This window comes from Capricornis sumatraensis, chromosome 3 (genome assembly GCF_032405125.1).
Source record: "Capricornis sumatraensis isolate serow.1 chromosome 3, serow.2, whole genome shotgun sequence".
Classification (NCBI taxonomy): domain Eukaryota; kingdom Metazoa; phylum Chordata; class Mammalia; order Artiodactyla; family Bovidae; genus Capricornis; species Capricornis sumatraensis.
In genome coordinates, this window is record NC_091071.1 from 121,733,524 (window position 1) to 121,744,979 (window position 11,456).

Consider the following 11,456-nt stretch of genomic DNA (forward strand, 5'->3'; position numbering starts at 1 on the left):
TCACAACATGCTTGTTGCTTCATCATATGGTAACTGTTTCTCAGTTTCAGCTTTTGTCCAATTGACTCTTTGAGGTGCTTCTCACAAATCCCTGAAGTTAATTTTATAAATATCATATGGCCTAGACTTTAAATCATATGTCTCTAAATTTCTCTCAATGTGGAAAAATTCAAATTAATAGTTTTAAAAGATGGAGTAACAGAGAGATAAAAATGTGACTCAGAGGTTAAACCATCTGCCTGGAATGCGGGAGACCTGGGTTCGATCCCTGGGTTGGGAAGATCCCCTGGAGAAGGAAATGGCACCCCACTCCAGTACTCTTGCCTGGAGAATCCCGTGGAGGGAGCAGCCTGGTAGGCTACAGTCCATGGGATCGCAAAGAGTCAGACACGTCTGAGCGACTTCACTCACTCACTCACTCATTTTATAATATATTCTATATATGCATTTATGTATTAATACTGCTCTATTACTACTCTATTCATGCTTTCATAATGGGTCAAATTCATGTTTAATCCTCTCCAAGCATTAGGACATTTAGATAACTCTGAATAAGTTGATCTAAAAAGCACTTTCAGGAAAATTTGAATGAGCAGACTAGATAAATAAAGATTGTTAATTAATGTAATCCTATCTATAAATACTGTAAATATCTATAACTATAAATTAAATATCTATAAACACTATAAATATTATAAATGAATATTTCATATACAATTTGTCAGTGGAAATTTTTATAAACATGTGATGTATGTTTTTTTATAAAATCTTGATGTCTCAATGAGGCATGAAACTTAAGAGAAGGGCTTATTAATGTGTTTACCACTAAAATGCAATAAATATTATGTACTCTCAAATTATACACACCAGATCTAACAAATTCCAGTTGCTCTCCTATTCACACAACTTCTATTGCCAGAGTTTCTCTTAGAATTATTAATTACCACTTCTCATGACATAACATTAACTTTCAATAAGAATTTGAAAATAAAATATTTTCCCTTAATGCTTCAATCAGATTCATGGTAAAATGCTTCCAAGTTGATTTCCAATTTAAGGAAGTCTCAATCTATTACTTGATTGATATCAAAGTTAAAGATTAGGCTCACATTCAAGTTATTTTGTCATAACTTTGACTATATGAGTCCCAACTTTGCAGCCAAAACATTCTCTCTCCGATATAATTTTACACAGAAAATATTTAAATAGTAACTGTTATCATTTAGAAGAAAAAATGACTACTTAGTTAATGTGGAAACTGGCCAGCCAAGCATATATTGTAGGCCAAAGGAAAAAAATAATCTAAATAATTAGAGAATTCCTAAAAAAAAACCCACACCTGAATGATATCAATTTTCAGTAAAACTACATGGTATATTGAAGTTAAAATATTAAAGTATTATGAAATTTCAGTTTAACTTACAACTCTAAGAAAATTATCTAAATTTCAAAAATTAACAAATATCCCAACTACTCTCTGTACTTTCTTAGACTAATTTCTTCATGTAGTATTTTATGGCAATGCAGGTTGTAATTCTATAAATAGCTATACCCAATTCCTTAGTGTTTATGTAAATAGTGATTATAAATGAAGAGATAATAGCACTTAATTTATTAATGTCAAATGGTGCATAAATGCATTTCCTAAAAAGTGCTAAAATAAATGCATGAAGGTTGTCTACTCAAAAAATGACTGCATCAATTTCTTTTGCTAATTAAAAAGTATGTTAAGCTAGTTAATAGAACAGCTGATTAATATGCTTCCCATTGTTCAATATTTATTTTAGTATCATGCTAGATATAAGCTTATGACTTAGATACTCTTTTATAATAACAACAATAATAGACAATTAGTTTAATCAAATCAATCAATATTCTTGAGTTTCTATTATGTACTAAATATCATGCTGTGTACTGTGACAGTGAAAACAGTAGAAAAATCTATTCTCATGGAGAAAGAGGCAAACATATCAGTGACAGTCTAAGGAGAAAAAACAAGAGAGATACAAAAGTGGGGAAAGAAGCCTTATGAGCTTTGATGATCTGGGTTAAAACTTTGGCTTTTATTCCATGAAGGAGGAAGAATATCTGAAGATTTTGAATAAAGAAGAAAAATAGCTGATTTATATTTTAACAAGCTAGATCTGGTTGCTATGTTGAAAAATAGATTAAGGAGAACAAATGGAAAGGTCAGACAATAGCAAACAGTTGTTTACAACAAACCAGATACAGATAATGGTGGTTTGGACCACAGAGAGAGCAGTGAAATTGATGATAAGTCATCACAATCTATACAAATTTTTAAAGTAAACCCATAGAATATGCTAACAGTTTGTGTTATCAAGTCCAAGCTTATACTGCTTACCACATGACAGACCAATAAATTGAGAGACCAGATCTTGGGGCAGTGAATAGTGACTTTGTTCAGAAAAGCAGAAGACTAATGAAATGGTGAACAAGTTTCCAAAACACTCATTTTACCCAAGTTAGACTCCAGGCTTTTTTAATACTAAAAGGGGGGCGGGGGACAAAGCTGGTGTGGGTGGCTGGTTGTTGCAAACATCTTGGTGCCAGAATCCTGTTTTTCCTGCAGCTGCCCAGGAGGGTATGGTTGCAATGTTTCTAGAAACCTCTAAGGAGATAAATATTATTCTAGGTTCTACAACTTTTTTATCTGTATACCAATGAAAGTGTTATACATTTAAAAGTCAGAATCTTGAAAATGGGCTATCTTGTATACTTCAGGTTATAGACAATGTTCATTTACAAAAGGTGCCAAGCTAGCATGGCTAAGCATAGGTAACAGAGCACAAATGTTGGAGCTCAAGGAATTGATCCAACATTGAGTCAGGTTTGCACTTTTCTGTTATATTTAGAAGTGGAATATTACAGAAATTGGAGTCAAAATTGATTATAGTTGATTCTCTGGTGGGTGATTCTTCAGTGAGTTACAGACAGCCCACTGTACTATGACATTTTATGTAAGGAATTGAGGATTTAAGGATTTTATTATCCATGGGTGTCCTGGAACCAACCCTCTGCAGATACCAAAGGATGACTGTAGAAGGTTGACTGAAAAGACTGAGAAGGGCACATTTGAGGATGTAAAGTAATGTTCAAAATTCTTCAAGCCAGGCTTCAACAATATGTGTACATGAACTTCCAGATGTTCAAGCTCGTTTTAGAAAAGGCAGAGGAACCAGAGATAAAATTGCCAACATCCACTGGATCATGGAAAAAGCAATAGAGTTCCAGAAAAACATTATTTCTGCTTTATTGACTATACCAAAGACTTTGATTGTGTGGATCACAATAAACAGTGGAAAATTCTGAAAGAGATCGTAATACCAGACCACCTGACCTGCCTCTTGAGAAATCTGTAGGCAGGTCAGGAAGCAACAGTTAGAACCAGACATGGAACAACAGACTGGTTCCAAATAGGAAAAGGAGTAAGTCAAGGCTGCATATTATCACCCTGCTTATTTAACTTCTATGCAGAGTACATCATGAGAAACGCTGGACTGGAAGAAACACAAGCTGGAATCAAGATTGCTAGGAGTAATATCAATAACCTCAGATATGCAGATGATACCACCCTTATGGCAGAAAGTGAAGAAGAACTAAAGAGCCTCTTGATGAAAGTGAAAAGAGGAGAGTGAAAAAGTTGGCTTAAAGCTCAACATTCAGAAAACAAAGATCATGGCATCTGGTCCCATCACTTCATGGGAAATAGATGGGGAAACAGTGGAAACAGTTTAAGACTTTATTTTTTGGGCTGCAAAATTACTGCAGATGGTGATTACAGCCATGAAATTAAAAGACGCTTACTCCTTGGAAGAAAAGTTATGATCAACCTAGACAGCATATTGAAAAGCAGAGACATCACTTTGTCAACAAAGATCTGTCTACTCAAGGCTATTATTTGCCCAGTAGTCATGTATGAATGTGAGTTCTGTTCAGTTTAGTTGCTCAGTCATGTTCGACTCTTTGTGACCCCATGAATGGCAGCATGCCAGGCCTCCCTGTCCATCACCAACTCCTGGAGTCTGCCCAAACCCATGTCCATTGAGTCAATGATGCCATCCCACCATCTCATCCTCTGTTTTCCCCTTCTTCTCCTGCCCTCACTCCTTCCCAGCATCAGGGTCTTTTCCAATGAGTCAGCTCTTCGCATCAAGTGGCCAATGTATTGGAGTTTCAGCTTCAACATCAATCCTTCCAATGAACACCCAGGACTGATCTCCTACAGAATGTAAGAGTTGGACTATAAAGAAAGCTGAGCACAGAAGAATTAATGCTTTTGAACTGTGGTGTTGGAAAAGACTCTTGAGAGTCCCTTGGACTGCAAGGAGATCCAACCAGTCCTGGGTGTTCATTGGAAGGACTGATGTTGAAGCTGAAAGTCCAATATTTTGTCCACCTGATGTGAAGAGCTGATTCATTTGAAAAGGCTTTGATGCTGGAAAAGATTGAGGGAAGGAGGAGAAGAGGATGACAGAGGATGCGATGGTTGAATAGCATCACTAATTCAATGAACATGAATTTGGTTAAAGTCCGAGAGTTGGTGATGGACAGGGAGGCCTGGAGTGCTGTGGTTCATGGGGTTGCAAAGAGTTGGACACTACTGAGTGACTGTACTGAACTGAACTGATTTAACATGAACTCAGTTTTAAACATATTATAGAAGAGTCTGGACATCAAGGCAGAAGCCTGGATTGGAGAGATACATCTGGAAAATATGAACATATATCTTGTATTTAGAGTCATAAAATCATGTGTGGTTCAGTGGTGAGTGTAGAAAGGAGACAGGGAAGAGACGTGAATTGAATCCTGTGTCTTGAATTCTAACATTTAGTGATAAGAGATAAAAGAAAAGTGAAAAGATGTAGCTAAATTTTGTCAGAAGGGTGAGGGGGAGCAGTCCATTAACATGTCTTGAAAATTAAATGAAGAAATTTTTTTCTGGGGGGAGAGAAAGATGGGTCGTGTCAAATACTGCTAATGAGAGTAAGCACTGAATTTAGCAATGTGAAGGCCATGCCCATCTTGACAGAAACAGTTTCCCTGAACTGCGAGAGATGACTGCCTGACTAAGGGGGTTTCAAGAGAGAACACAGAAGTAAAATTAGAGGTAGTAGGTATGGACATATACTTGAAGACACTTTGCTGAAAGATAAAGAGAGGAATGGAGTGACAACCAGAAAGAGTGAGATAAAAAGACAGCTATTTTTTTCTTAATATATATATTTTACTGAAGTATAGTTGACTTACAATATTTCAGGTGCACGTCAAGGTGATTCAGTTATACAAATACACATATATCATTCTTGAAATTATTTTATCTAGTTTATGTTTTCCGACTTTTCCATCTCTTTTTTTTTAAATGTTCTTTCTCAAGAACATCTCTTTTGTATACATATATGTAAATAATACATGTAATATATATTTTAGAAAACATGAATTTTTCCCCAGCTACAATGTTTATGACATTTTCATTCCACTTGTTTGACTTAATATAAATAGAATGCTGCATTTCTAGTTATAAAACATAGATATACAGCAAGCAACAAAGGTTTACTGTATAGCACAGGGCTTCCCTTGTGGCTCAGTTGGTAAAGAATCCACCTGCAATTCAGGAGACCTAGGTTTGATCCCTTGGTTGGGAAGATCCCCTGGAGAAGGGAAAGGCTACATACTCCAGTCAGAGAAGGCAATGGCACCCCACTCCAGCACTCTTGGCTGGAAAATCCCATGGATGGAGGAGCCTGGTGGGCCGCAGTCCATGGGGTCGCTAAGAGTTGGACACGACTGAGCGACTTCACTTTCACTTTTCACTTTCATGCATTGGAGAAGGAAATGGCAACCCACTCCAGTGTTCTTGCCTGGAGAATCCCAGGGACGGGGCAGCCTGGTGGGCTGCTGTCTATGGGGTCGCACAGAGTTGGACACTACTGAAGCGACTTAGCAGCAGCAGCAGCAACATACTCCAGTATTCTGGCCAGGAGAGTTCCAAGGACTATATGGTCCATGGGGTCTGAAAGAGTCGGACACAACTGAGTGACTTTCACTTGCACAGGAAACTATAGTCAATATCTTGCAATAACCTATAATGAAAAATAATTTTAAAGATGGTTATTTTTGAGAGATGGGAGCAATAAAAACATATTATTGTGCTTATCAACGTTGATATTATTCTAATATGTGTAAATAAAGTGGCCCCAGTTTTCTCATAACTCATTGAACAATCTCAATAATTAACAGTGATTATTATAAATTATGTCTGACCTCTTATCCTATTTTCACATGTACATCAAATCATTTACATTTCATCAGCCTTCTTGAATTGCAGGTTCCCAAGATATATGCAATGAAATTTTAATTAACAATCAAATTTGAGCATACTAAAAACCAAAAAAAAGTTTTTAATGACAAATAGGTGTTAAACATTAAGATGAATCTGCCACTTGAATATGAGTACCAAGCTTGCACTTTCTCAAGTGTTATAATCAAATATTCCTCTAAAATAAAACTGGTGAGATTATTTTTCAAGACCAGTGCACATATATTCACATAAAATTGGGCATGAATGGACATAATAGAAGAAATTAATGAAAGGAAAATTTAAGATAGGAATCAGGACGAGAGAGATTTTAATGAGAACTAGTGAATGGTACAATGATCTCCCATGAGGAAGTTCAGAGACTTCATTTTTCATGCACGATATGCATACTGCATGAAGAAGAATTTTTTGGAGGATCAAACCTTGCTGCTGATCCCAGAAAGCAGAGCATACTGATTCAATATATGAATTTAGATGCTTCTTTTTGAAATGCCCATGCCCTGCAACTTATAAGGAATGATAAAAATAGTTTTGTATATGTATCCACCACCCTTTTAGGAAAAAAGATTGCTCTCTTAAATCTGTTTCATTTTCTGTCTTATACTATAGGTTGAACCACATGAAATTACTAATGTTTTGAAAGTAAAAAATGATTTACTCTTTACATTTTTTTTTTTAAATTTAACCCTCATCCATTGGTCCTTTTCAAAAGCATCATCAAATTTTTTATATCTAAAAGAAATCTGCTGAGGTGTATACTGCCAGCTGAATAGGTACTAGTCCTATAGGTATCTTTCTAACCCTTGTTTTTGTTCCCAGTTTCTCTCATGCCTTCATCTTAACAGATACTTCAAGTCTCTTTTCTGGTGGTTGAATTGACTCCATCCCATTAAGATCTCTTTGCCTTTGTTATAAGGGTGATTATTGCACTGTCTTTTTCTTAACAGAGATTGAATATTCTGTCTCAGAGGGGGGGGGAAAAAAAAAAAAACAATTTAAGGCAAGTTTTTAAATTCCATCATGTCAAATTCAAAAACTAATAACCTTAATGCCAAAATGCCTTTGGCTTCCCCTAACAATTGTGTGCGTGCTCAGTTGTGTACGACTCTTTGTGACCCCATGAACTGTAGCCCACCAGGCTCCTCTGTTCATGGGATTTTCCAGGCAAGAATATTGGAATGAGTTGCCATTTTCTCTTCCAAGGAATGAATCTTCCTGACCCAGGGATTGAACACAAATCCCTTAGGTCTCCTTCATTGGTAGGCAGATTCTTTACCATTAGCACCACCTGGTAAGCCCCATAAAAATAATACTTGTATAATTAATTTATTAACTATCATTAATAAATTTGCATTATTCTTAAACTAGCTAAGTATTGGGTTGGCCAAAAGTTTCATTCAGAATTTTCCATAGTTCAGTTCAGTCGCTCAGTCATGTCCGACTCTTTGTGACCCCATGGACTGCAGCACGCCAGGCTTCCATGTCCATAACCAGCTGCCACAGCAGCTCAAAGCCATGTCCATACAGTTGGTGATGCCATCCAACCATATCATCCTCTGTCATCCCCTTCTCCCCGCCTTCAATCTTTCCCAGCATCAGGGTCTTTTCCAGTGAGTCAGTTCTCCATATCAGGTGGCCAAAATATTGGAGTTTCAGCTTCAGCATCAGTCCTTCCAATGAATATTCAGGATTGATTTCCTTTAGGATTGACTGGTTTGATCTCCTTGCATTTCAAGGGACTCTCAAGAGTCTTCTCCAACACCACATTTCAAAAGCATCAATTCTTTGGTGCTCAGTTTTCTTTATAGTCCAATGCTCACATCCATACATGACTCCTGGAAAAACCATAGCTTTGACTAGATGGACCTTTGTTGGCAAAGTAATATCTCTGTTTTTTAATGTGCTGTCTAGGTTGGTCATAGCTTTTCTTCCAAGGAGCAAGTATCTTTTAATTTCATGGTTGCAGTCACCATCTGCAGTGGTTTTGGAGCCCCAAAAGGTAAAGTCTGTTACTGTTTCCATTATTTCCTCATCTATTTTCCATGAAGTGATACGTGAAACAACTTTTTGACTAACCCAATACATCAGCCTATTTTAGAACTAATAAATTCCAAGGGTAAATATTTAAGTAGCTTCTTTTTTTCTTTATTTTGGTCTGACTTATTCTAGAAAATCAAGACAGAGTGAACTTGAGTAAACAGGTTTTTGTTTTTTTGTTTTTTTTTCCCCAACAACTTTAAAACTTTTCCTTTTCTCCTCTCATATTTTTCTTCTTCTTCTTTTTTTTGAAAGGACAAAATTAAACACACACTTCCTTTAATTTTAGGCATATATTTGGCAATACATTTGTATGTATTTTCTAAGATGTTTCAACAAGTTGCAATCTTAATTCTCCATTAGAGTTTTGACTGAAAACAATGCTAAAGTAAAATCTTATGTCCTTGGTGGGGGAGGACACTTCCTCACTATTTATGTTCCATATCATTAAGCTCCCCTGCTATGCATTAGGCGGTTTTTACCTTAGTTCAGGCTAGAAATAAAATAGAACGCAATGCTTAACCTGCAAAAGCTTGTCGTCAACTGGGCAAAGCTATGTGAAAAATATAATGAAGATCAAGTGAAAATATTCATCATGAAAACTGTTTCTATCAATGGTCTGAATATTATAGAATTCCTAATAAAAATTCTAGTTACTTTTGCAACCTCTACAGAGCTGCTTGGAGGCTGGAAGTGGTGGTGAGGTCCAAGGCAGCTTCTGGAATTTCTGAACACCCCTAGTAAGTACAAGATGGATCCAGTAGTCTTGAGTTACATGGACAGTGTACTGCGGCAATTAGATGTCTCACTGCTGTATCCTCCAAGCTGACTCAATGACCATGATATTGGTTTTGCCTTTGAGTACTTTGCCAACAGTCAATTTCATGACTGCATTGACCATGTCTGTTTCATCAGCTCTGAAGTTACTCAGTTCATTAAGTGCACTGGCAACCCAGCAGGGATGGCCATGTTTCTTGAGCTGTTGGACCTCCCAAACAAGAGAGTTATATTTTTAGCTATCAATGATAATTCCACACACACAGCTAGGGAAGCCTACTGGAGCTTGTTGGTTTATCTATAACATAAAAATGGCTTTTTTTTCATTATGATTCTCATGGTAGTAGTAAATCATTCCATGCAAAGAAGGTAGCAGAGAAACTAGAAACTTTCTTAGGCAGAAAAGGAAATGAACTGTCCTTTGTGGCAGAGAAAGCCCCTGCTCAACAAGACAGCTAATACTGTGGGATGTATGTGATATGTAACACTGAGGCCTTGTGTCAGAACTTCTTTAGACAACAGCCAGGATCACTACTGCAGCTACTCACTCCTACATAAATAACAAATAAGAGAGAAGAATGGAAATATCTCATTGCCAGACGTGTTAAAAATTAGCTATTGAAATATAATTGATTTGTGAAGTCTCTTCTTTCTGCCTGTCCCCATGTATTGGATGGCTGCAGTCTCAGTGCCTGAGGGAAGATGTCTGGGAGAGGAAAGCTTAGAATACTTACTGTATCCTCAGAGTATGTTGTCCTCTGTATTATCTTAAAGAAAAGTTTTACTTTAATCCTAATTTCGGAGCAATATTAATCACCAAAACTGATTAATTCCCTTTTGGGCTCTCTTATCCACATTGGTTTATTGCAAAGGGGAAAAAAAATAATCTGTAAAACAAATTAAGAATATGTGAAATCTAGAAGAAAGAAGAAAATCATAGAGCAACCAAAAAACATCGCACAGCCCACATATTTCAAGAGATCAACTGGCTAGAAGCAGATCTCAAAACCTAACTTAATTCAAATTCAAAGTATTATCAATTACTCAGTTGTGTGATACCTCTTCCATTCAACAAGCAAAGGCTTTCCTAGCTATAACCTTTGCCAATACTTGATAAGGTTGATTTTAGTCCATAGTCGCCCATCTGATTCCTGGAGCACTTTAAGAAAAGGGGAATCTTAAATAACTTTGTTGAAATAAATGTCTGTGGTGGACCTCTTGTTTTGCATCTGAAACTTACTAAAGTTGGTTTATTTTTGTAAAGGAGGAAAAAATGGCCTTTCTAAACTTGTTCACTTAATTTAAAAATGCAAACAATGTAATTTTTGAAATGCTATTCCTTCTTAAAAAAAAAAAAAAAAGTCTAGTTGACTTCAGGAAGTTTGTGTGTTCATCACTCAGTTGTATCCAACACTTTGCTACTCCATGGACTGTAGCCCACCAGGCTCCTCTGACAATGGAATTCTTCAGGGGAGAATACTGGAGTGTGTTGCTATTTCCTTCTCCACAGGATGTTTTGAGGGCCTTTTAAGTAATAAATACAAAAGTTACTTAGAGGTGGTTGGACATTTTTATGAATAAATGCAGTATTCTTGTGCCAGGCCAAACTATTTTCACTTAAGCCCAATTGCATCAAAAATTTATGGGTGGCCAACAAACTTCTATAAACGTTCTTTTCTCCATCATCTCTACTCTGAGGAGAGGAAAAAAAAAATTATCTCTATAGTAATTACGACTCTGGGATTCTAAAAATCTGCATGTTTCAGTCTTCCTACATTATCCTTAGTTCTATTCTGTTGCTTTTTGGAGTAGCAGTGATTTGTCAAAAAAAGATTCCTTTGTCCATTATCTTTGGTTCAAGGTAAACCTGTGATCCTAGATAAGTCATTTTTCTGAGGTTCATATACACTTGTCTGTAATCTGAAAGTGTTGGTAACCAGATCTGATCATCAGTATGAGGATTAAATTCAGTTACACAGTTCAAGTACAAGAGATGAATTTCATTATGAATGGGGAGGGAGGTGGGAAGGGGGTTCATGTTTGGGAACGCATGTAAGAATTAAAGATTTTAAAATTAAAATAATAATAATAATAATAAATAAATAAAAAAAGAAAATTTAATCTATTGTTGAATCTCACAACTCTGAGATGAGGTCAACTTTGGGATACATTTTGCTTCAAAGATTTACTAAGAGATGGATGGTCTACATTGTAATGGTCAGTTTCATTTTTTCATTGTTTTAAAAACCTCTGAAATCATTGAAGATTCATAGGAAGTTGCAAAAGTGTACAGATTTCAGGG

The 11,456-nt window shown here is 36.3% G+C and overlaps 1 pseudogene; it reads left to right on the forward strand.

Moving 5' to 3' along the window:
• Positions 1–9,098: 9,098 nt before the first annotated feature.
• LOC138076308 (sentrin-specific protease 8-like) lies at positions 9,099–9,769 on the forward strand (annotated as a pseudogene).
• Positions 9,770–11,456: the final 1,687 nt, after the last annotated feature.